Source organism: Meles meles, chromosome 4, assembly GCF_922984935.1.
Source record: "Meles meles chromosome 4, mMelMel3.1 paternal haplotype, whole genome shotgun sequence".
NCBI lineage: Eukaryota > Metazoa > Chordata > Mammalia > Carnivora > Mustelidae > Meles > Meles meles.
The window spans coordinates 71929290-71956614 of record NC_060069.1 but is presented as its reverse complement, the minus strand read 5'-3'; the positions used below and the strand labels follow the sequence as shown (position 1 = coordinate 71956614).

Below are 27325 nucleotides of genomic sequence, written 5' to 3'. Positions count from 1 at the left end.
TTGGCCACATTATGTATTATAATGTGGTGGTGATTGATATTTTGCTGTCTTCACTTATGTTTTCAGACTATGGCCATACTGAAGAATGAACATTTTGAACTGAAAATGATAGACTTGCTTATAGTCTTCACCTGAACAAACACTGGTTCACTGCTTTTTTTCACCCTAATAAACTTTCAGGACTAAGTGCTGGGAAGACTGGTCTCCTTGGACAAATAGATCAGTGAGTAATAAAGACAGAAAGGTAAGGATTTGACAAGTTGCTTTTGGAATAAAAGAGGAGTATAAGAGGCATTTTGGCTTCCAGATATGATCTTAGAAAGAAGTTATTAAAAAGTATAAAGTATATGGAGAGGAATGCCTTTTTAGAGATCACATTTATGGTTCCTTTATTTTTTTTCCCCTGAGACATACTGAGAAGAGATTTTGTTTCAGCCAGGGATTCATTTGCAGTGTTCATTAAATGCAATATGTATGTATATATATATATGTATGAGTGTGTGTGTATATATATATACATATATATATGTATATATATATTTGTAACTTGCTCCTCATCCTGAACTTTGTAACAAAGGAAGAAGAGGAAAGAATATACAGTCACTTCAGAGACTGAAGAAGCCATAATAATTGCTCTTCCCAAGATAGTGATAGTCACTACAGGGGAAAAAAAGATACATACACACACACACACACACACACACACACATATATAATTACAATTGAAAGCTTAGTTTAAGTAGAATGGAGGGAAATATTGGCACTGTTTTATACAGCCTTGAGTTAAGTTCCAGTATAAATACTGCTTACATCCTTTAATGGCACTGCTGGTCATTGTCATCTGGCACAAATGCAAATATCTATGATATGAGAGTTATTTCGGTGTTGGAAAGCTTCTCCAGGGCAAGTCACAAATTCAGAGAGGCCCCAGACATACACTGTTACTGGGTCCCACCTGAGTACGCACCTGCCAAATTTGCTTCAGAGATCCTAATCCTTTGGAGTTGGGGAGGCCAAAATAGAGAAGTACTTCACATAGAAGCACTAGGCAATGTAGCCTTAATGAGGAGTGCGTTTCAGGAACCATATGTTCAAGTTATTTTTTTTTAAAGATTTTATTTATTTATATGATAGACAGAGATCACAATTAGGCAGAGAAGCTGGAAGAGAGAGAGAGAGAGAGGAGGAAGCAGGCTCCCTGCTAAGCAGAGAGCCCAATGCGAGGCTTGATCCCAGGACCCTGGGATCATGACCTGAGCCGAAGGCAGAGGCTTTAACCCACTGAGCCACCCAGGTGCCCCCTCAAGTTATTTTCTGAAAAGCATTGCCTATGGCAGTTATTGATTGGATCATTTTCTTGAAGCCCAAATACTGAATCCTATCATCACCTTAGAGATATGGTGGCTCTAAGAAGAGTCAGCTTCTGCTATGTCCAAACAAAGGGTTCATGCAGAGAATGCTAGACATAATTAGGATGTGCTCCAACTTTTATGAAGTACTGTCCAAGGACTGCAGGCAGTAGGTACTGAGTCACTAGAGGTCATTCCCATCTACATTTTATGGATTGAAGATGTCAGAAAGTGAAAGCGTAACAAAGAAAAATGACACTATTCCTGCTCCTCTCCTAGGTTTCCACCAAATGACCATCCCCAAAGTCCCCAATCCAGACAACTTTTTTTTTTTTTTTTCCAGGATACTCTGAGAAGGAGAGGTCACAGAAGGCTTTTTCATATCTTGAATGTGCTCAGAGAAAGTGACATAAAATAACATTGCAAGATGTTTGACCCTGTAGGGAAACATTATGCTCTTTGAAATCAATAATTTGTGTGCACACAGAAAACATACTGATGTACTGCGTATTCTCTGAGCTCCATGGCCCTGTGCCTTCTCATCATGGTAGTGCATTAAAAAAAAAAAAAAAAAGGCAAAAATATTCTATGGCTGTGAGTAGATTATGGTAGTCTGAATAGGCCCGTTATTAATAAATTGTCACAATATATCCTGAATTCAGAGTGCCCTAGGGTGTTTATGAGGGAGCAGCTGATCTTCAGCACAGGATTTGAAGAACAGATAGAATTTAATACTTACTGCTAATGAGAATAAAGAAAAATGCCTTTGTCGTCTCACAGGGTTTTATTATTTTGGCAGGATGCTCAAAGGCAGTGCTTCCCAGTCTTCTTCCTAGCATGATATGCCTAGAGATAACACTGCTACAGGGACACAAGAATCATTGAGAGGAATGTTGGCAGCAAGAAGATTGCCAGGCCAGGTAACGCCAGAAGCCACAAGTCCAACACTCAATAGTGATAAGAAGAACTGCATCAGCACTTAAAAAGAAAATAAAATGAAACCACCTTTATTGGGGCAAGGTTGACAAACAAAAAGCTGAACATACTTAATGATATGATTCGATAAGTTTGATAATAAGTATACATTGCAAAACCATCGCTACAATCAAGGCCATAAGTTTATCCATCACCTTCAAACACTGGCTTCTGCCATCTTTATTTTATTTTTTTTAATTAATTTTCTCCTCTTTTGCGGAAAGAGCACCTAACAGAAGACCTACTCTCTTAGCAAATCTGTAAGTATGTGATAAGGCATTGTCAGCTATAGGGCCTATGTTATAGAATAGGTTGCCAGAAGGTATTCATCTGGCACCTTAAAACTTTGTACTCTTTGACTGATACCTCCCCACCTTCCTTTCCTCACATCCCCTGGTAACCACTATTCTACTCTCTGGTTCTATGAGTCTATTTTAGGTTTCTCATAAAAGTGGGATCATATGGTATTTGTCCTTATAAATCTGGCTTATTTCCCCGAGGTGATGTCCTCTAGCATGTAACCCTCCCCTGTGCACCAGCCTGCTCTAACCTAGACTGGGGACCTCCTGCTCCAGCTATGTCAAGGCACTTGTTACTTTATCTTAACAGACAAGTTTGTCAGGATCATGATTGCACTGGAAGGCGAGCTCAAGTATGTTTCCAAGTTTATCATGGCATATTGGCTTGTAATGTTTCCTGTTGTGAGAATTTTCTTGAATCAGTAGTTTTTCCAGCTTCACTCAATAGATTATCTACAACTCTTTTGTGTTTGCCTTGGTTCAACTTGCCAGGATGTGATTCTAACTTAATGGCTCTTTTTAAGGATCCAGCTTTTGGTTTATTTAATTTTCTTTAGTTTGTTTCTTGTTCATTGGTACATTGATTTCTACAGTTACCTTTATTGTTTCATTTCTTGTTTCTTTTGGTAGACTCCGGCCTCTTTATTTTATTGATGGATTGATTGCTCTTGGCTTCTTTAAAATGATTTTTTTTTTCAGCTGAGAGTCTTGCTCATTTAAGAAAATTTATTGTGATTGTGGAATAATCTACGTATAGTTAATTGCCCTTCTTTATGTAAAATTCTGTAAGTTTGGATAAACACATATACTTGTGTTAACCACAATCTTCGCAGTATAGAAAGTTCCATCACTCCTCAATTTCTCATGTGCCTCTTTGTAGTTGATCATTGTCCTAGTCCCTATTTTTAATCACTGATGTGCTTTCTGTATCTATTGTTTTGTCTTTTCCACAATGTAATATAAATGGAATCATACAGTATATAAGCTTTGGATATAGCTTCTTTCAACTTGGCATGATGAAATTATAGCATATATATGTCATGTATCAGTATTCATGTATCAGTATTTATTTCTCTTTATTGCAGAACATTCTATTGCATGGATATGCCACAATCTGTTTGTATAAATAAGGGATTTTGTCTGTCTCCCCAAGTGAGATACTGGTGTTTTTTCAGTTTTTGCTTAACAAGCTGTCAAAATCATTTAGTTTTTTGTACCAGTATGAACTTTAATTTCACATGAATAAACCTTGTAGTGAGATTGCTGAGTTTATGTTAAGCATATGTTTACTTTCATTTTATTTTTTAAAAGATTTATTTATTTATTTTAGAGAGAGGCAGACAGAAAGAGAACAGTGGGGAAGGGCAGAAGGAGAGGGAGAAAGAATTCCAAACAGACTCCACACTAAGCGTGGAGCCGCTGGAGAGTCTGGATGCACGATCCTGAGATCACAGCCTGAACCAAAACCAAGAGTCAGATTGGGCCACCTAGGTATCCCATATATGTTTACTTTTAATAGAAAATGCCAAGCTGCCATTCAAAGCCTAGAATATTTTGCTATTAGCAATGCATGAGAGTTCCAGATGCTCTGCATCCTTGTCAGCCCTCCGTATTGTCAGATATTTTGTTTCTATTTTTTTTTAAGATTTTATTTATTTGACAGAGATCACAAGTAGGCAGAGAGACAGGCAGAGAGAGAGAAAGGAAGGGAAGCAGGCTCCCTGCTGAGCAGAGAGCCCGATGCGGGGCTCGATCCCAGGACCCTGAAATCATGACCTGAGTCAAAGGCAGAGGCTTTAACCCACTGAGCCACCCAGATGCCCCTTTGTTTCTATTTTTAAAACTACTCCAATAGGTGAGCAGTGGTATCTTATTACAGTGGTAGTTAATATCACTGAAGTTAAATAGTTTTTATTTTTTAAGATTGAGAGGCATATCATTTGTTGGACCAGAGGAAAGTACAAAGTTGGTTCTATAGACAAAAATGGGGCACACACAGTTGTAATGTCTTTAAATAGAAGAATAAATTTTAGTTCATGAGTAAAAATTTTGGCTTTTAGTTAATAGCTTTAGACCTTCTTGGAGAAAAGTTTGTAAATGTGATAAAGGACATAGAAGATTATCTACAGAGACATAATTCATATTCTTAGAAGTAATGACAGGATAACATAAATAAGCTCAATTCTTTTCAAATTCATCTATAAGTTCAACGCAATTATAATCAGAATTCAACATTTCCCCCCGCCAGAAACCTGATAAATTCATTCTAAAATTTATGGAGGAAGAAATGTACAAGAATTTTTAGCTCAACTTTAAGAAGTAGAATAAAAAATGTTATTTGGCCTAGCATAAGACAGGCGACAAAGACACAGTAATAGAATAGAATAGTGGCAGAAAGAGAAAAGAGACCTTGGAAACATTTTATTTACAAGTAAATTTATTAGTAAATATTTATTATTTAATAAATTAATATTTACATATTAATTAGGAAATAATGAAGGCAGCACAAATCAATGGAGGAAGAGGTAAATTCTTAGGCAGACAGTGTATAAAGCTAAATTAATGCATCTAGATGGCCAACAGACACATGAAAAGATGCTCAAGATCACTCATCATCAAAGAAATGCAAATCAAACCACAATGAGATACCACTCACACCTGTCAGAATGGCTAAAATCAAAAACGCAAGAAACAACCAGTGGCGAGGATATGGAGAAAAAGGTATACTTCATGTACTATTGGTGGGAATGCAAACTGGTACAGCCACTGTGGAAAATAGTATAAAGCTTCCTCAAAAAGTTAAAATTAGATCTATCCAGTAATTGCACTACTAAGTATTTATCCCCAATGTGTAAAAATGCTAATTCAAAAGGATATGTACATTTCTATGTTTATAGCAGCATTATTTATAATAGCCAAGTATGGAAGCAACTCAAGTGTCCATCTATATATGAATGGATACAGAAGATGTAATATATAAGTATATATTATATACTTATAATATATAAGTATATATTATATATATAAGTATATATTTTATATATATTATATATATTATATATATATATGAGAACATTATTCAGCCATAAAAAATAATGAAATCTTGGGGCGCCTGGGTGGCTCAGTGGGTTAAGCCGCTGCCTTCGGCTCGGGTCATGATCTCAGAGTCCTGGGATCGAGCCCCGCATCGGGCTCTCTGCTCAGCAGGAAGCCTGCTTCCTCCTCTCTCTCTCTCTCTGCCTGCCTCTCTGCCTACTTGTGATCTCTCTCTGTGTGTCAAATAAATAAAAAAATAATGAAATCTTGCCATTTGCAATGATATGGATGAAACTAGAAAGTATAATGTTAAATAAAATAAGTCAGAAAAAGACAAATACCATAAGATCTCACTCCTCCATGGAAATTTAAGAAACAAAACAAATAAGCAAAGGAAATAAATGAGAAAGAAACCAAGAAAGAGACTCTTAACTATAGAGAACAAACTGATGGTTACCAGAAGGGAAGTGAGTGGGGGTTGGGTGAAATAGGTAATGGGGATTAAAGAGGTCACTTGTGATGAGAGTCCAGCACTGTATGGAATTGTTGAATCACTATATTGTACACCTGAAACTAATATCACACTGTATGTTAACCATGCTGGAATTAAAAAAAAAAAAATTCTCAAAAAAAAAATACCAAAACCAAAACCAAACCGAACAAATAGATCCTAAAGCCATGTACAAAGGTGAACTCTACCTGGATTATAAATTATAAATTTGAAAGATTAAGCAAACATTTATAGTGGAAACTATAGGAAAATATCTTGAAGAATCTAGAGGCAAGAAAAAACTGTAATTTTTTAAAAGCATAAAACCAAAAGCAAAGTATTATGAATATGATTATGTTATCTCCATTCAGTGGGAGATCACATAGAAAAAGTTAATGTATGACTGAAAGAATGTAAGAACTTATGTATAATGGCCCAAACAAAAAGGGAATATTTAGGAGATAGAAGGAGTTTCTCTGAATTAACAAGGAAATGCATGATCCCAAGCCAAAAAATGGGTTATGAATAGGTCATGCCCAAACCGGGAAACCTCAAATCTAGGAAGCCTATAAAGAGAGATTAAAAATAATTAAATTTGGGGGCACCTGGGTGGCTCAGTTGGTTAAGCAACTGCCTTCGGCTCAGGTCATGATCCTGGAGTCCTGGGCTGGAGTCCCACATTGGGCTCTCTGCTCAGTGGGGAGTCTGCTTCTCCCTCTGACTTCTCCCCTCTCATGCTCTCCCCCTCTCACTCTCTCTCTCTCAAATAAATAAATAAGATCTTTAAAAAATAATTAAAATTTGGAAAAATGCATATTAATGCAATAAAAATAAAACCATAAGCCTATATTACTGGCAAAAAATGTAGTTAGGTAATGCCAAAATTGACAATGTGAGAATATATGGAAACTTCTAGAGAGGCTAATGACTGGTGAAGCCATATGAGAAAGCAAACTGGTACCATTTGGTCAAATTAAATAATTCATATAACTCAGCAAGTAGTCTATTAGTAAATATAGTAAATTATATATTATATAATATATATATTATATATATATAATATATAGTCTATATTAGTAAATATAGACTTTTTTTTTTTTCCCAGTGCTCCCTGTGGTGTCAGGCAGCCAGAGTCAAACTGGGACTGTTACTCTGGGGCAGTGAATTGGTATTTTGTAGGTCTGTATGGAGACATAGAAAGATTGCATTTTAAAGAGATTGTGTGATTATAATTAATAAGAGGAAAATAAATCCAGAGAAATGTGACGTGCCCAAGATCAAAGAGCTGGTAGCAGTAGGAACCAGAAGCTAAGCCTTTCAGCTTCCTTTTCTTGATCTTTTCCTAATGCTGTGTGGCTTCCCATGATAGGCAGCTTCAAACCAATTAAACCAATTCATGTGGGCCTTTACGTCTCATATATATAGCACCATGACCCAGGAATAGCCATTTAAGTGCTGTTTCTTTCTCATGTACCCTAGGCCAGCAATCTCTCTCTCCCCCATTCCTGCCCCCTTCCCTTTAAAATCCCCACTTCTCTCTTTGCTCTGGTACAAGAGAACAGTGGAATTGATGTTGCAAATTTGGAAGATCATGCTGAGGAAATAGATCAAAATAAATCCACAATTTTGTTTAACATGATGAATTCAGGAATTTATCATTGTTGTGTCATTCCTGTCTCTTTCCACTTTGTCTGCCTGCCTTTTCAGTTCTCTCTTGTGTCCCCTTTCTCCCTATCTGTCTCTCTCTTTCTCTTTCTTCTGTTTTGTCATCTCTGAGATCATGCTCTTAACTCGAAAGGAGGGTCAAGTAAAGCAGAGTTAATATTATTATATACTACAAAATCTGTTATTAATGCCTGTGCAAATATTTTGTAACTTTGATAACTATGTAGCTTTATGTCACTAAGGGAGGAGAAGAAATAAAGGAGTAACTCCCGGAAATTTGCTTTTAAAGATTTTATTTATTTATGTAAGAAAGAGAGAATGAAAGAGAGAGCATGGGCAAGGGTCACAGTCAGAGGGAGAAGCAGACTCCTGGCTGAGCAGGGAGTCCGATGTGGGGCTCGGTGCTGGGACTCCAGGATCATGATCTGAGCTTAAGGCAGTTGCTCAACCAACTGACCCACCCAGGCACCCCTCAGGGGAAATTTTTAATGTGAGTTTCACTTTGACCTTTTTGATTACAGGATCTTCATTCTAGCTGGCTTAGAGAACACATCTGCCAGGGAACAGAATCACATTCATTTTGCAAAATGAATAAAGGGGTATGAGGTCATGATTTAATATGGTGATTAATTAATTATATGAGTTAATAACTACAAAGTGCTTGGAATTACATCTGATGCATAGTGCTTTATAAGTGTTATTATTATTATCATTATAAGTGTCATTATCCTTAATATTACCAGAGGAGTCACAGTGTAGATTTGTCCTTGTGCTATAAGAGCAAAGACACTTTTTCTGCCCCAGTACTAGAGATCATAAAGTCCAATTCACTGGTTGAAGCATAGATGATATTAGGGGATGAAAAAAAAAATTCTAGGGTGGAAAACAAGAGATGGAGACTGGCGATAAGCTTATGGGGACCAGAACATTCAATAGACAAAGTACCAAGGACTTCCAATTCTTTCTACCTACAATATGTTTGCCACAAATTCCTTCAGAGATCATCTTGGGAGGAAAGCAGGAAAGAGCAAGGCTATTTGAGAAAAACATTTTTTCTTGGAGAGTAAACATTAACTGAAAGGACTATGAAGTAAAGAGCCTTCCTGCCGTTATCCCTTTACTCCCGTGTTGCATTTGTCGTTTTCTTCTGAGCATCGTGAAGCATTCTTCCTGCAATAGGTCACCTCATTTGGCAATGCATCTTCTCACACTCCCAATCCCATGTGGATGGCCTGACGGGAGAGAGTCTGTATCACACTTCTGACAAATCAACACATCTCTTTCCTCTAAGGGAATAAAGATTAGCTGTATGCCTATGATCTAAGCCAGTCTGATATGAGAGTGATATTAATTCAAGAATAGGATGATAATATTGTTCCTAGAAAAGAAATTGCATTTGTAATTCGCTGTGTATTTTTTGAATGTGAGTGTATCTGGAATTTAGGGGCTTCACCAAACTGCACATATGGTTTCATTTCTGTGGTCCCACTTCTTAACTATATGTAAATGCTTTAGCTAGAACTATCATCCTACTTTGCAGCACTAATAACAGATGATAGTTTTTGTCTGATAGAACGCAATGCAAAAGACTTAGTTTATTTGATAGCTATTCTTTCTAATGAACACAACAGTTCCAAGGATGATTCTGAAGCAGTGCATTCGAATTCACAAAATCCTTTCATTTGGAACTTGTTTTATCTACTTTTATTTTAGTAGTTATATATGCCTAAGAGTAATACACCCTTCTAGATCATAAGACATGATTGTGTTCTGTACTTTATATCTCATGTTATGGGTTAAAATTAATTTTCCCTCTCAGATATTTAATAGATTGTAGGATCTTTGTTTTCCACTGGCATTTTCCCCACTTATTGCATTGAAAACATTAGTTGCCTCGGATATAAATGTCAAAAGGACAGTGTTTGGTAAATTCAAGTGATCATTGAAATAAATTTCTAGGCCCAAGATAGAGCCACTCTTGCTTGGGGAACCACATCAGTGAACCAACACTTAGGTAACTTTCATGTTCATGTTAATGCTCCACCTGACCAGAAACAGAAACAATATATCTAGTCAGCCAATCTCCAACAGACAAGAATCTATAATCATTTCCTTGCTCTAATATGAGGTCAAATGTGCAAACCCATGCAATCAACTTAACCTAAATACTCATTCCTTACTCTTGGATTGTTTTCCTAAAGTCTGCCATCCTGTTTCTTACTTTGCAATTCTCTGGATTCTTAAGAGAGGAGATGGCCCACTTCATGAAGTATAAAACAAAATTTGCTTAGCTAAATTGTTCTCTTTGATGATTTTAACATGGTGCATTATATAATCTTGCCTTGACATAGCTTGTACTAGCAAAATATGTCTAAGTGTTTCATATCACTTACAATTTTGTGTTGTAAATATACCCAAGAGGTAGGTTTTCTTATGAAAGAGGAAACAGAGAATCAGTCAGTAGAGAATCTCAGAAGTTGATGTACCAGGCACTATAGCCTCCACTTCCTCCCCACCATTTATGTGTGTGTGTGTGTGTGTGTATAATTAAATAATAGAGCAACATGATATAGCTGACATCAGGGTCTTTTGACATTTCTAGAGACATTCCACTGAGTTCTGGAACTGAGGTTTACTTTATCCAGATACACAGCAATGGGTATGGTGATGTAAAGCAGTGCTGAGAAAGCTAATTTCATCTCATCCACTATTTTGTTTCTGAAATTAGAATTTCCACAAACTTGCAGAGAAAACATTCAGAGAAAAGATAATTTTGGTGATATTAGAGTTGTAGTTATTGTTTCCTATTTCTCACTCATATCAAAATAAATGAATGAATGAATGGCTATAATTTACAAAAGCCTGAACATCTTGGTAGCTTAATTTAGCTGACTTCAGATTGAGGAATGAAATTGGAAACCACAGTAAATACCAGAGGCTAAAACTTCATCAGCGACTGGACTTCACGGATCACCTATTTACAATATCTAAAATAGTTATGCTTATAAAAGAGGTACTCAAGTATTAGTTAAATCGATTAGTGAATGAATATTTGAGATAGTGCAGAAGAAATTGTAACAACGTTTATCTGAATGAATACTTGCCAATGGTCATTTGTAGAAGCAAAGTTATTAAACCATCATTACATGGAACAAAGTAGGTTACTGAAAGATTTGCAGGGTCAATTATTACCTCCTTTTGTATGAATTCAATTCATTTTATATCTGAGAAGAACCTGGGTATGGAAAACAGGATTCAGCTCAATGAACATCTGCAATAGACACATTAAGAAGGAAGATCCAGCAGAAATCCCTCTCATTAGAAAGACTACTTAGGTCAGTGGGTGAATATTCTAATTTCTGTTTATTCAAAATGATATTTAAGGCGTGGCTGAGTGCCTCAGCTGTTTGAGCAAGTGATTCTTGTTTTTGGCTCAGGTCATGATCTCAGGGTCATGGAATTGACTTCCCCATCAGGCCCTGTGGTCAATGGGGTGTCTGCTTGAGAATGCTCTTTCTCTCTCCTTCTGCCCCTCCCCCTGCTCAGCACTTTCTCTTTCCTAAGATAAATGAATAAGTAAAATCATTAAAAATGTTATTTAAAAATATTTTCTTAAATGAGGAGTCATGTGTTGAGCCATATATGAAATATCTACAAGTAACACTGAAGAGTACCCACATTCACTCATTTCTTTTAGTATATTTAACCTGATTTAATTCACTGCCTACCCAAAACCATGGATAGTTAATTTTATAGGAACAAGTCTTTTAATAGTAGAAAATGTTAATACCATGGAAGGCAATGTGAAATGATCAAAACTTTTTTTTAAGGATTTATTTATTTATTTTACAGAGAAAGAGCACAAGTGGGAGGAGGGGCAGAGGAAGAGAGATAGAATCCTCAAGCTGAACCCCCACTGAGTGCAGAGCCTGAGGTGGGGCTCCATCCTAGAACGTTGAGATCACGACCTGAGCTGAAATCAAGACCTTGATGCTTAACTGACTGAGCTACCCAACTGCCCCCCAAACTATTTTTTTAACTCAGGGGTTTATGTGTTATCTCATAATAAAATACTGAAAAGGAGATTTAAAATTATTATTCAGTCATATTGATTTCAACAAAAATAAATAGTTTCTCTGGAGAAAGACGGTTTTTGTGCTGTTAAACAAAAATCTCCTAATTTATTTATTTCATCTTGTTTCTTCCTTGTAAATTTTTCATATTTCTGTTATTTACTATAGTAGTACATAGATATAATTCTCAATTATATGCATAGACATCTATTAGAATTCACATTCTTCTAGTCTTTAGGTGATAAAAATACATGTCAAAAATGTTTGGAGACCCATATATTGATTGTTCTATCCAATATTTACCTCAGGTATATGGATCTCTAAAGCAGCAAGAAAGCAGTTCACAGGAGAAACATTTCTGGGACCAAGACAGATTGAGGAAAACTGCAGCAGGAATTCACCTGATAAACTGAAACACCAGCTTGACATTTTTCTGTTGTCCTCTCCATCCCCTTCCCTCTGAGTGTGCAAATATTTATGTCTTTCAGAACAGAAATGTCACATGTTTTTAACCAGTATTTGATGAGACAAAGCAGAAGTTGGGATTCTAATACAGAAACTATGACTCCAGAGCCAGGATTTTTTTTTTTTTCATTTTATTTATTTTTTCAGTGTAACAGTATTCATTCTTTTTGCACAACACCCAGTGCTCCATGCAAAACGTGCCCTCCCCATTACCCACCACCTGTTCCCCCAACCTCCCACCCCTGACCCTTCAAAACCCTCAGGTTGCCCCAACCTCCCACCCCTCACCCTTCAAAACCCTCAGGTTGTTTTTCAGAGTCCATAGTCTCTTATGGTTCGCCTCCCCTCCCCAATGTCCATAGCCCGCTCCCCCTCTCCCAATCCCACCTCCCCCCAGCAACCCCCAGTTTGTTTTGTGAGATTAAGAGTCATTTATGGTTTGTCTCCCTCCCAATCCCATCTTGTTTCATTTACTCTTCTCCTATCCCCCTACCCCCCCATGTTGCTTCTCCACTCTGGAAAACAGCATGGAGGTTCCTCAAAATGTTGAAAACAGAGCCAGGATTTTAATGACTAATTTTTCTTCTTTGTTTCTAGCACTCATAATTTATATTTCACACTCTTGTTAAAATTTGTTGAAATGTCAAGAACCATGTAGAATAATATGGAGTTAGAGCATTATATTTCTATACTTGTTTTTACTGTAGATGTTTTCAGTGTTTCTTATTGAGCATGATATTGGTTGTTAACTTGAATTTATATTAATATGCAGTTATAAAATATATATAGTATATATATGTATATAGAAAGAGAGAGAATAATTATGGTAATAAATATTGTCCAGAGGTTTCTTGTTTTCTTAAATTTGGAGAAGATTTTTTTTTTTTTAAAGATTTTATTTATTTATTTGACAGCAAAGATCACAAGTAGGCAGAGAGGCAGGCAGAGAGAGAGAGGAGGAAGCAGGCTGTCCGCAGAGCAGAGAGCCCGATGCGGGGCTCGATCCCAGAACCCTGGGATCATGACCTGAGCCAAAGGCAGAGGCTTTAACCCACTGAGCCACCCAGGCGCCCCTGGAGAAGATTTATAAAAAATTATGTGTTGATATTTATCTATCATTTAGTCTTTTATTAATAGATTATAAACTTGTCCCCCCATGGATTCACTGGATTTATTAATTTGCTAAATATACTATGGAGCTATCCTTGCATCTTTGGTGTAAAACTTATCTGGTCATGGTATATTCTTAATATACTGGTAGATCAAATTTAATAATACTTCATAATTTGTCATAAAGATCACAAATGAGTTTATATATGATTTTTCTATATTCATCATCTTTTTTTGGTTTTGTTTATTCATTTTACTTTCACTATGCAGTAGAACATTTTAAATAATGTATGTATTTATTGCTCTTTCGGTTTGAAAGAACTGGCCTATGAAATAATTTTCCACAGTGTTTTATTTTATTTTATTATTATTTTTTAAATTATTTTTTACTATGTTATGTTAGTCACCATACAGTAAGTACATCATTAGTTTTTGATGTGGTGTTCCAAAATTCATTGTTTACATATAATACCCAGTGCTCCAAGAAATACATGCCTTCCTTAATACCCATTACCAGGCCAACCCATCCCCCACCCCCCTACCCTCTAAAGCCTTCAGTTTGTTTCTTGGAGTCCACAGTCTCTCATGGTTCATCTCCTCCTCTCTTTTCTCCCCCTTCATTTTTCTCTTCCTTCTCTTAATGTCCTCCATGCTATTCCTCATGTTCCACAAGTAAGTGAAACCGTATGATAATTGACTTTCTCTGTTTGACTTATTTCACTCAGCATAATCTCCTACAGTCCCATCCATGTTGATGCAGAGTTGAGTGTTCATCATTTCTGGTGGCTGAGTAATATTCCATTGTATATATGGACCATACCTTCTTTATCCATTTGTCTACTAAAGGGCAAATTCTTTCCACAGTTTGGCTATTGTGGCCATTGCTGCTATGAACACTGGGATGCATATGGTCCTTTTTTTCACTACATCAATATCTTTGGGGTAAATACTCAGTAGGTGCACAGTATTTTTAAGTGGAATGAAATTTTTGATAATCTGTTCATTTTATTTAGATATCCTATTGGACTTTAGGTTTCCTAAACTTTCTAAAGTTAATTTTGGAGGTTCACATATTTTTAGGAAACTAGCATTTCATCTAAATATACAAATTTATTTTACAATAGTATATGAAATATCTGAGTTCTTTTATCCCCTTTTGTGTTTTTGAACTTTAATATTTAACAGCTTGACTGAGATATAATTAACATACCATAAAATTCCCTGATTCAAAGCATATTATTTGGTGGTTTTAGTATATTCACAGGGTTGTACAACTGCCACCACCATCTAATCTTGAAACATTTTCATCACTTGAGAAGAAAATCTAGTAAAATTTAGCAGTTACTCTCCATTCCTCTTCCACTCCTAGGCCCAGTGAACCACTAATCTACTTTTTATAGATTTTCCTCTTCTGGATATTTCATGTAAGTGGAAGAATATAATTTGCGGCCTTAGGCATCTTTTCTCTCTCTTTTTTTTTTACATTTAGTATCATATTTTTAGGGTTTATCTTTATTCCAGTATGCATCAGTACATAATTCTTTTTTTATGGTTGAATACATTTAGTTACATGGGTATATAAAATTTTTAAATCTATTCATCCATTAATGTACACTGGTATTGTTTCTACTTTTTGGTTATTATGAATATTCATGTGCAAGTTTTCATATGGATCTGCTTTGATTTCTCTTGTGTGGATACCTAGGAATGGAATTACTGAATCGAATAGATTTTTTTTTTTTTAAAGATTTATTTTTTTGACAGATAGAGATTACAAGTAGGCAGAGAGGCAGGCAGAGAGAGAGAGAGAGGAGGAAGCAGGCAGGCTCCCAGCCAAGCAGAGAGCCCGATGCGGGGCTCGATCCCAGGACCCTGGGATCATGACCTGAGCCGAAGGCAGAGGCTTTAACCCGCTGAGCCACCCAGGTGCCCCTGAATCGAATAGATTTTTATAAGATCATAACAATAGTATTAGTTTAGAAAGTCAGCAGAAATAAATCTTAGAATGTTTGTTGGATTCTTTATTCCTTCATGCTTTAAAAACAAATAAATACATTCTTTCTGCTTTTCAAGAATAGTGCTAAAATTAGAAGAATAAATGGACATTAATGTATATTTCAGGGAGACTTTTTAAATTTTACTCATTTGTGAGAGACCAATAGGGAAATAAGCTATTGATATTTTCTTTCTTTCTTTTTTTTTTTTTTCAGAGAGATGCCATGTGAGCTATGAATTGGAGCAATACAAGAAATTAGAGTTGAAGCATTGGGGAATTGGTAAAATCTTTATGTGGAAAGTATATAGCACCAAAAAATTACTCAATTATCTGTGTGCAAGTTACAATTGATTTTTATTAAGATAACAGATATATGCTAGAATGTTGTGATTTTATTATTATATTCTTTTCAAATGAATATTTTTAGATTATCTATTATTGAGTCACTAGGATGTATATATATTCATGTCGCCTTATATCTATTCATCTGTCTATACACACATTCACTTGGATAAGAGATATTATATAATCTATGTATCAGCATATTAATGTCTAAAACCTGACAGGTCCAAAAAAACAAATTATTTTTTCCTTTCTGCACAATGTCTTTCTTAATCTTTCTTGGCAATGTTATTAAAAGCAACCAAAATATTTAAAATCATATGACAGAGCACTCTGAATCATCTTAATTCTTTCCTTTCCTACAGGACCCTATATGGTCAAGGTTCTGCTTATTAGTCCAGAATGACTCCATGTTACTTCCTAAACATTGGCTCTCCATGATTAATCCAATTCTAGAGTAATATCCTTCTGTTACCTAGAATGCTTGGTTTACTTTTTCTTGTTCTCCAAGAATCTGTAGATTCCCTCCTTGATCACTAGGATTTCTAGAATAGAAACCTCATTCTCAACCCTGTTTATTTTCTTCAAAGTATTTATCAACATGAGGAATTAACTAATTAATTAATTAATTTTTCCCTCTCTCTCTTACACTAAAATGCAAGCTCCAATAAGGAAAAAGGTCATGTCTATTATATTCACCTTGAAGAATTATTGATATTACAAATCATAGAATAAATATTTATGGATTGAAAACAAACAAAAACCCAGCCAAATGAGGGTTAAGTTCCTGGGATTCCATAGGAAGAGTAATAAATGAATAAGTATACAAACAAATAGAAAACTATTACCTCTGACTCAAAGTGAGTGAAATTTACTATATTTTTTTAAAATAATGCATTCTTGTTTCTATATGTGCAAATTACCAAAAGTATAAAGTACGTCTTTACTAGGTTCATAGAATTTACAAACGTAAAAAAAAAAAAATCCCTTAAAAATTAAAATTAAATGTAAATTCAGGCTGAGAAAACTTGTCTTTTCTAAGTAGTAATTGTGAAGGATATATAAGATTTATCCTCAAGATAATCAAACACACGCATAGTAGAGAGAATAGTGAGCTGTGACAATTCAAGACCATATATTTTTCTTAAATATGCTGACATTGTTTGAAATATTTCTGGATCTTCTCTTGGGATAGTATTTAGATGCTATAGTACATATTTTTTTAGTTTATTTATTTATTTTAGAGAAAGAGTGTTGGGGGAGCAGATCTCAGCCTTCTATCAATATCCACACAGAAGTGGATAGCCAAACTTAGCAATGTATTTAAATGGTGAGGGATATAAAAGAGGAAAAATAAGTTTGCATCATTGCTCTTTTTAATTCAAGTATTTAAAAATATTTTAAGATGAACAAGTTGTAAATTATTAGTGAATATTGTCAATAATATTCTATACACTGAAAGCATATATATTAGTAAGGCACTACTAGTAGGAAAAGTCTAGTTATAATGACTTGAAGATCCTAACATTGTACAGATACAAAAGGAAATGTAACCCTAACATACTGCTTGGTATTTTTTTTCACTTTTTTTTTTTTAAATTTCTTTTCAGCGTAAAGTATTCATTGTTTTTGCACCACACCCAGTGCTCCATGCAATACGTGCCCTCCCTATTACCCACCACCTGGTTCCCCAACCTCCCACCCCACCGCCCCTTCAAAACCCTCAGGTTGTTTTTCAGAGTCCATAGTCCCTAGAATGGATAAAAGCACAAGACCAATCTATATGCTGTCCTTGTATAAGAGACTCATTTTAGACGTGAAGACACCTATAGATTGAAAGTGAGTGGATGGAGAACCATTTATCATGCTAATAAGCACCAAAAAGAAAAAAAAATATTAGAGTGGCCATACCTGTAACAGACAAACTAGAAACTTAAACAAAGACTGTAACAAGAGATGAAGAAGAACACTGTAGCATAATAAAGGGGTTTATCCAACAAGAAGATATAACAATTGTAAATACCTGTGCCCCCAACTAGGGAGCACCTAAATACAAACAATAACAAGAACAACAACAAAATAATACTAACAAACATAAAAGAACTCATTGATAATAATACAGCAATAGTAGGGGACTTTAACAACCAATTTACATTGATGGACAGATCATCCAAGCAGAAATCAACAAGGGAACAATGGCTTTGAAAGACCAACTGGACCAGATGTGCTTAACAGCTATATTCAGAACATTTCATCCTAAAGCAGCAAAATACACATTCTTTTCAAGAGTAGATGGGCCATTCCCCAGAATATATGACATCCTGCATCACAATTTAGGTCTCAGCAAATACAAAAAATTGAGATCATACCGTGAATATTTTCTGACCATAATAATATGAAACTTAAGATCAACCACAGGAAAAAAATTGGGAAGATCACAAATACATGGAAGTTAAAAACAACCTACTAGAGAATGAATGGGTCAACCAGAAAATTAAAGAAGAAATTAAGAAATACATGGAAACCTATGAAAATGAAAATACAATGTTCCAAAACCTTTGGGAGGCAGCAAAAGCAGTCAGAAGAGGTAAGTATATAGCAATACAGGCCTACTTCAAGAAGCAGAAAAAATATCAAATATGCAAACTAACCTCACACCTACAGGCACTAAATAAAGAACAAAAAACGAAACCTAAAGCCAGCAGAAGAAGGCAAATAATAAAGATTAGAGCATAAATAAATGATATAGAAACAAACAAACAGCAAATCAATGGAAGCAGGAGTTGGTTCTTTGAAAGAATAAAATTGATAAAGACTCAGCTCAGCTTATCAAAGAGAGAGAGAGAGAGAGAGAAAGAAAGGAACCAAAAGAATAAAAACATGAATAAGAGAGAAGAGATCACAACCAACAGTACAGAAATGCAAACAATTTTAAGAGATAATCATAAAAAATTTATGCTAGCAAACTGGACAATCTGGAAGAAATGGATAAATTCCTAGCAACATATACATTACCAAAACTGAAACAGGAAGAAATAGATAACTAGAACAGACCCATAACTGGCAAAGAAATTAAATCAGTAATCAACAATCTCCCAAGAAAAAAAAGGTCCAGGACCAGAGGGTTTCCAAGGGGATTTCTACCAGACATTTAAAGAAGAGTTAATACCTACTCTTCTCAAACTACTTCAAAAAATAGAAATGGAAGGGAAACTTGCAATCTCATTGTTTGAAACCAGCATTACCTTCATTCTGAAACCAGAGGAAGACCCCACTAAAAAAGAGAGCTAAAGGCCAATATCTCTAACGAATATGGATGCAAAAATTCTCAACAAATTACTACCAAACTGAATCCAATAATACACTTTTTTAGATTTTATTTATTTATTTGACAGATAGAGATCACAAGTAGGCAGAGAGGCAGGCAGAGAGAAAGGAGGAAGCAGGCTCCCTGCTGAGCAGAGAGCCCGATGCGGGGCTCGATCCCAGGACCCTGAGCTGAAGGCAGAGGCTTTAACCCACTGAGCCACCCAGGCACCCCAATACACTTTTTTTTTTTCCATTTTATTTATTTTTTTCAGCGTAACAGTATTCATTGTTTTTGCACAACACCCAGTGCTCCATGCAAAACGTGCCCTCCCTATTACCCACCACCTGTTCCCCTAACTTCCCACCCCTGACCCTTCAAAACCCTCAGGTTGTTTTTCAGAGTCCATAGTCTCTTATGGTTTTTTAATGTATATATTCAAGGAAGAATATATGTGAAAAGCATTGACAAAATACGGCATCAGTTCTTGATAAAATTCTCAACAGGGTAAGGATAAAAGGAACATAGCTCAAAACCATAAAGGTCATACACAAAAGATTCATAGCTAATGTCATACTCAGTGGGGAAAAACTGAGAGCTTTCCCTCTAAGGTCAGGAAAAAGACCGGATGCTCACTCTTACCATTGTTATTTAACACACTACTGGAAGTCCTAGCCTTAACAATCAGACAACAAAAAGAAATAAAAGACATTCAAATTGGCAAGGAAGAAGTCAAACTTTTACTATTTACATATGACAGGATACTCTATGTAGAAAACTTAAAGACTCCATCAAAAAATTCCTAGAACTGATGCATGAATTCAATGAAGTTGCAGCATACAAAATCAATGTGCAGAAATCTGTGGCATTTCTACACACCAATAATGAAGCAGCAGAAAGAGAAATGAAGGACTTAATCCCATTTACAGTTGCACCAAACACCATAAGATACCTAGGAATAAGCCTAACCAAAGAGGTGGAAGACCTGTATTTTGAAAACTATAGAACACTGATGAAATAAATCAAAGAGGACACAAAGAAATGGAAAGATTCCATGCTCATGAATTGGAAAAACAAATGTTAAAACGCCTATAATACCCGAAGCAATGTACACATTTAATACAATCCCCATCAAAATACCACCAGCCTTTTTCACAGACTTAGAACAAACAATCCTAAAATTTATAGGGAACCACAAAAGACCCCACATAGCCAAAGCAGTCTTGACAAAGCAGAGCAAAGCTGAAGGTATCACAATTCCAGACTTCAAGTTGCTACAAAGTGTAAATGATAAAGACAGTGTGGTACTGGCACAAAAACAAAACAACAACAACAACAACAAAAAAAAACCAGACCCGTAGATCAATGGAACAGAATAGAAAGCCCAGAAATGGACTTACAACTATATGCTCAACCAGTCCTCGACAAAGCAGAAAAGAATATCCTATCAAATAAAAGACAGTCTCTTTAACAAATGGTATTGGGGAAAACTGGACACCAACATACAGAAGAATGAAACTGGACCACTTTCTTACACCATACATAAAAATAAATTCAAAATGGATGAAACACTTAAATAAGAGATAGGAAAACATCAAAATCCTAGAGGGGAACACAGGCAGCAACCTCTGTGACATCAGCTGCAGCAAATTCTTGCTAGACATGTCTCCAGAGGCAAAGGAAACAAAAGCAAAAAGGAACAATTGGGACTTCATTAAGGTAAAAAGTCTCTGCACAGCAAAGGAAACAGTGCACAAAACTAAAAGGCGACCAATGGAATGGGAGAAGATATTGCAAAATGATATATCTGATAAAGAGTTAGTATCGAAAATCTACAAAGAACTTAACAAACTCAAGAATCAAAATAAAAAAATCCAGTCAAGAAATGGGCAGAAGACATGAACAGACATTTCTCCAAAGAAGACTTACAGATCACCAACTAACCCATGAAAAAAATGTTCAACATCACTCAGCATCAGGAAAATACAAATCAAAACTACAATGACATAACCCCTGTCAGAATGGCTAGAATTAATAACACAGGAAAAAGTGTTGGTGAGGATGTGGAGAAAGGGAAAACCTCTTACACTGTTGATGGGAAGGCAAACTGGTGCAGCCTCTCTGGAAAATAGTACGGAGCTTCCTCAAAATGTTAAAAATAGAACTACTCTATGACCCAGCAAGTGCACTACTAGAAATTTACTTAAAGGATGTAATAATACTGATTCAAAGGGACACATGCACCCCAATGTTTATAACAGCATTATCAACAATAGTCAAATTATGGAAAGAGCCCAAATGTCCATAGACTTATGAATGGATAAAGAAGAGGTGGCATATATATATAATAGGTTATTACTTAGCCACAAAAAGAATGAAAACTTGCCATTTGCAATCATATGAATGGAACTAGAAAGTACTATGCTAAGAGAAATAAGTCAGTCAGAGAAAGACAAGTGCCACAAGATTTCACTCATATGTGGAACTGAAGAAATGAAACAGATGAACACTGTATGGGAGAAAAGAGACAGGCAAGCCATAAAACAAACTCTAAACTCCAGAGAAAATGCTTGGGATTTTCTGGCGGAGAGGTTGGCAGGGGAATGGGTTAAATGGATGATGGGTATTAAGGAGGGCACCTGTTTTAATGAACACTGAGTATTGTATTTAAATGATGAATCACAAAATTTTACTACTGAAGCTAATATTACACTGTATGCTAACTAACTGTAATTTAAATTAAAACATAAAAAATAAAATTCAAGCTCTATTTTTAATTAAAATTTGTATTCCTTGCTACTGTTATCAATTAAAAAAGAGTCTACAATCATATACCTGGGATTTTTTGAGTGATTTTTCTATCAAACAAGATAGTAGAAAAAAATAACTTTTTAAAACTTGTAACACTTCTAAAACTTCTAACATCTAAATTTTATAATATGACAACTAAATTTACAATGTAAATTACAAAATCGTTTTTAAAAAGAACACAGGTTTTTAAATAAAGGCATAATATATAGACTGTCCTCCACTTATGATGGTTCCAGTTTATTATGGTATGAAAGTGACATTCAGTAGAAATCATACTTTGAATTTTGATCTTTTCTTGGCTAGTGATACGTGGTATGATACTCTCTCATGACACTGGACTGTGGAAGCAACCGCCAGCCTCCAAGTCAGCCCTGCAATCACCAGGCTAAAAACCTGATACACTTACAACCATCCTGTACCCATACAACCATTGTGTTTTTATTTTCTGTGCAGTACTCAATAAATCACCTTAGATATTCAACATTTTGTTATAAAATAGGCTGTTAGTGATTTTGCCCAACGTAGGCTAATATAAGTGTTCTGAATTCACTTAACGTAGGCTAAGCTAAGCTATGATGTTTAGTGGTTTAGATGTATTAAATACATTTTTGACATGATATTTTCCACTTATAATAGGTTTATTGGGATGTAACCCCATTGTAAGTTGAGGAAGATCTGTATTGTTTACATGAAATCAGAGTTGTTGAAATGTTTTATCTGGGAAATGTTCTTTAGAAAAGACCTCCAGAGACCCATGCCTGCCTTTCATGTTATAACTATATCTACCTATTTGGAAAAAATAAAGCAAAAATTTCATCTCTTTCTTATACCAAAATAACTTAGATGAATAAATGTTCATGTGTAAAAAATCAATATATAAATATAAAAGAGACAACAAAATATATATGTGAATGTTTTTAAATTCTAATCACAGGAAATGTATGGTGCAATTTGAAATAATATTAAAAAGCCACAAAGGTGACGATTAATATATTTGACAACACATTCTTCAATTTCTACTGCTTAAATCTAAGAAAAAAATATATCAAGTATAAAAATAAAATAAAAATTGGAAAAATATCGTTAATAGTTTAGCAATAACTTCTTTTCTTTTTTTCTTTTTTTAAAATTTTATTTATTTACTTGAGAGGGAGAGAATGAGAGAGAGCGAGTCAGAGCACAAGAGGGGGAAAGTCAGAGGGAGAAGCAGACTCCCTGACAAGCAGGGAGCCTGATGCAGGACTTGATCCCAGAACTCCAGGATCATGACCTGAGCCAAAGGCAGTTGCATAACCAACTGAGCCACCCAGGTGCCCAATAATTTATTTTCTTAATATAGAAATAATTCTTAAAGATCAATAAGAAATAAAAGAAAAACTCTAAAGAAAAGTAGGTAAAAATTATATTTAATATTTAATAAGCTTATACATAATCATTAATAATTATTAATAAGAAAGAAATTGTTATGGAGACTAAGGGATGTGCTTTCAGAAGGAAAATTGCTTTTATTTTGTTTATGTATTGTTTAATTCTGGACCAGGAATATGTACTGCCTTTTTTTTTTTTTCCCCCAGCGTAACAGTATTCATTGTTTTTGCACCACACCCAGTGCTCCATGAAATACGTGCCCTCCCTATTACCCACCACCTTGTTCCCCAACCTCCCATTCCCCACCTCTTCAAAACCCTCAGATTGTTAGATTGTTTTTCAGAGTCCATAGTCTCTCATGGTTCATCTCTCCTTTCAATTTCCCTCAACTCCCTTCTCCTCTCCATCTCCCTATGTCCTCCATGTTCTTTGTTATGCTCCACAAATAAGTGAAACCATATGATACTTGACTCTCTCTGCTTGACTTATTTCACTCAGCATAATCTCTTCCAGTCCTGTCCATGTTCCTACAAAAGCTGGGTATTCATCCTTTCTGATGGAGGCATAATACTCCATTGTATGTACGGACCATATCTTCTTTATCCATTCGTCCGTTGAAGGGCATCTTGGTTCTTTCCACAGTTTGGTGACCGTGGCCATTGCTGCTATAAACATTGGGGTACAGATGGCTCTTCTTTTCACGACATCTTATCTTTGGGGTAAATACCCAGCAGTGCAATTGCAGGGTCATAGGGAAGCTCTATTCTTAATTTCTTGAGGAATCTCCACACTGTTCTCCAAAGTGGCTGCACCAACTTGCATTCCCACCAACAGTGTAAGAGGGTTCCCCTTTCTCCACATCCTCTCCAACTTGGTATTCTTTTTGTTGTTTTCTACTGTCCATTTTTCTTTTTCTTTTTCTTTTCATATGTTCTTGTTTTGTTTTTGTTTTTAACTTTGTAAAGCATTACATAAACAAAAATATAGCAAACTTAGGAATGAGTATAAGCTAAAAGAAAATGGGTCCTCAAATGTACAGAAAAAAATGGAAAGTAGTAATATTATTATTCTCATCTTATAGAGTAGAAAGCCAATTTTACTGAAATGATGGCATAAACTTAAGTTATAATATTTTAAAAAATTACAGATACAGAAGTGCCTAAGTGGTTCAGTTGGCTAAGTGTTTGCCTTTAGCTCAGGTCATGGTCTCAGGGTCCTAGGATAAAGCCCCACATTTGGCTCCCTGTTCAATGGGTAGTCTGCTTCTCCATCTGCTTCTCTCTTTCTGAAATAAATAAAATATTTTTAAAAATAGAGATATAAATACATATATTATCTATTATTATTAATAGTATTTATATTATACTATGCAATATCACATCATAAGTTCTTTATTAATATATTATATATTAGATTAATTATAATATAAAATGGCATAATGCAATATATCACATATTATATAATATATATTATTGTATTAAACTGATTAACATTTGGCAATAAATATATTCTATATTAATTATAATTACATTAACATGTAAATGACAGTAATATATGTGATAATATATCATCATAAACTGTATTTATAATTAATGAATTAGTGTATTAATAATTATATTAGTGATTATTGTAATATATGTAATAACTATATGTAATATATCAATAAATTGGTACAATAAACCATATTAATGTCATAATTTGTATATGGAACTATGAAGAAGATGATTGAGATCTTCTACATAGTGAATAGTAACAGTCAGCCACTGCTGTGAAAGAAACTCTTTCAAAATTCAGTGACTTAAAACAATCATATAGTTCTCACTAATGTGTCTGCAGGTCGTCTGGGGATCATCTGACCTATTCTGGGATCCTCTGGACAGCTCTGCTTCAAGCTGCACATCTCCTTGGGCTTGACTCCTGCTGTGGGTTTAGCTTATCTAACACTTCTTGGAGCAAATTCTTTCCACGGTGAAGTTAGAAACAGAGAACATGAAGAAAACATAGAAAAACTCTAAGGTCTGTATTTGAAAAATCAAAAAAATCCTGATTAATGCACATTTCATTGGCTAGAAATTGTGGCCAAGCCACAATAGTTAAGAAATGGAAAGGCATATGCTAAAGATGAAAACACAGATGTGGGGTCAGTAATTCAATCTACTGCATTGTAACCATCTGAGAAACTAAAACCTCAAACAATGAAAGTATAACCTCTATGGGGTGTGATATTAGAAGAGAAAAAAGATGAGGTGGATGATTATTCCTTTTTATCTTAAACCATTAGGTACCATTTTGATTAATAGAACAATTGCATGTATTATCTTGCTAAACAGGGAAGAAAAACATATAAGAGTAAAACACATGTGTGATTAGCTAAAAATGAAAGAAAAATAAATGACTATTATTTTAAATTGGCACTTTCATATATTTGTTATTAGAAAATGTAAAGAATTTCTGAAACCAAATTTTAGGTATACTATATTTTACACATGTCATATTAAATCACTGAAACTATAATTAGTCTGTTTAATTTCCTTTATTTTTTTTCTAGAAAGTCACTTTATAAAAATAATATGAGAAGGATTCGATAAGAATAAAGGCTGAAAATAATATAGAACTATATTATATTATATTATGTTTATATTCAACACAAATTATTTAGAATGATTTTGATTGGCTATCTTTCATTTTGGTTTTGCTGATTTTATACTATTATATTACTTTCATACTTCAATTATGCCAGTTAAATATTAAGTCATGTGCAATAAGCAACATAGAAACAAAGGTCTCTATCATTGGTAGACAAAGAATTTATTTGGGATATCTTGTAATAGCTCTATATTTTTACCAAATCTTCTAATTTCTAAAAAGAAAATTCATTTTAGAAGAGCCAAAATATATGGAAAGTAGTTTGACAAAATGACACATAGTTTAAAAATAAGTTGAAATCCACCTGCTCTCTTTTTAATGCAGGCATACTTCATTTTATTGCATTTCACTTTATTGTGCTACATAGATGTGTTTTTTACAGATTAAAGGATTGTGGCCACCCTACTTCAAGCAAGCCTATCGGCACCATTTTTTCCCAACAGCTTGCTGCAGCCACCCAACCTCAGGAGCCAATACCCAGCACTCATCAACACTGATCAAGACCCTCTGCCAGCAAAAAGATTACTGTTATGACTTGCTGAAAACTCAGATGATGGTTAGCACTTATGCAATAAAGTGTTTTGAAATTAATGTATATATATTTTGGGGGATAATTATATTACACACTTAATAGACTACAGTATAGTGTAAATGCAACTTCTATATGCATTGGGAAACCAAAGACTTTCTTAGACTCATTTTATTGTGATATTTACTTTATTATGGAGGCCTGGAACCAAACCACAGTATCGTTGACGTATGCTTGTACTATGAGTCCTTTCACTTATAATAGCTAATCTTTGAGCATTTTCTATGTTCCAGACACTGTATCAAATGTTCACATGCATTCTGAACTATAGTCTTCACAATGGCTCTGTAAGGTAGGTGCTAATATTTTTACCATTTTATAGAAAAGGAAATTGAGTTTCTCAGGGAGATTAATGAATTCACAAAAGTCATACAATGAGTAAATGTTGAAGTAGCAATTGCACTGAGTTCTTCCTCTTCAATTTCTTGTTCTTAACAATGATCCCAAAACTCTGTTAATGTAGTTGGTGTATTCATATTACAAAAAAAAAAAAAAAAAAAAAGTATAGCTTGGAAAGTTGGAACATTATATAAGGTGAATATACACATTTGCTCAAGAGAAGAGGGGAAACTGAATGGAAAAAATATTTGTAAATTTTCTTTAAAAAATCATCCTAGTCAGAAGGCTATCCAGGGCAAATCAAAGTATTTCAAATAGAGAATGGAAGATTCCAGAGTGAATTACAAAGTGAGTAGGTGGATGGAAGTGAAAATTTAGTAATCTTACATTTTAAATATTATTCTGAGCAATCAAAGACCCATTCATTGAAAGACGCCTGGAGCCCTATGTATTGGTAACTCTTTC

At 34.9% G+C, this 27325-nt stretch overlaps 1 long non-coding RNA gene across 1 annotated transcript; it reads left to right on the top strand.

Moving 5' to 3' along the window:
• Window positions 1-2169: 2169 nt before the first annotated feature.
• Window positions 2170-26501, top strand: LOC123940560. Its single transcript, XR_006818084.1, has 4 exons — window positions 2170-2269; window positions 15673-15738; window positions 25123-25302; window positions 26376-26501. It is a non-coding gene; the product is annotated as an uncharacterized LOC123940560 (long non-coding RNA).
• Window positions 26502-27325: the final 824 nt, after the last annotated feature.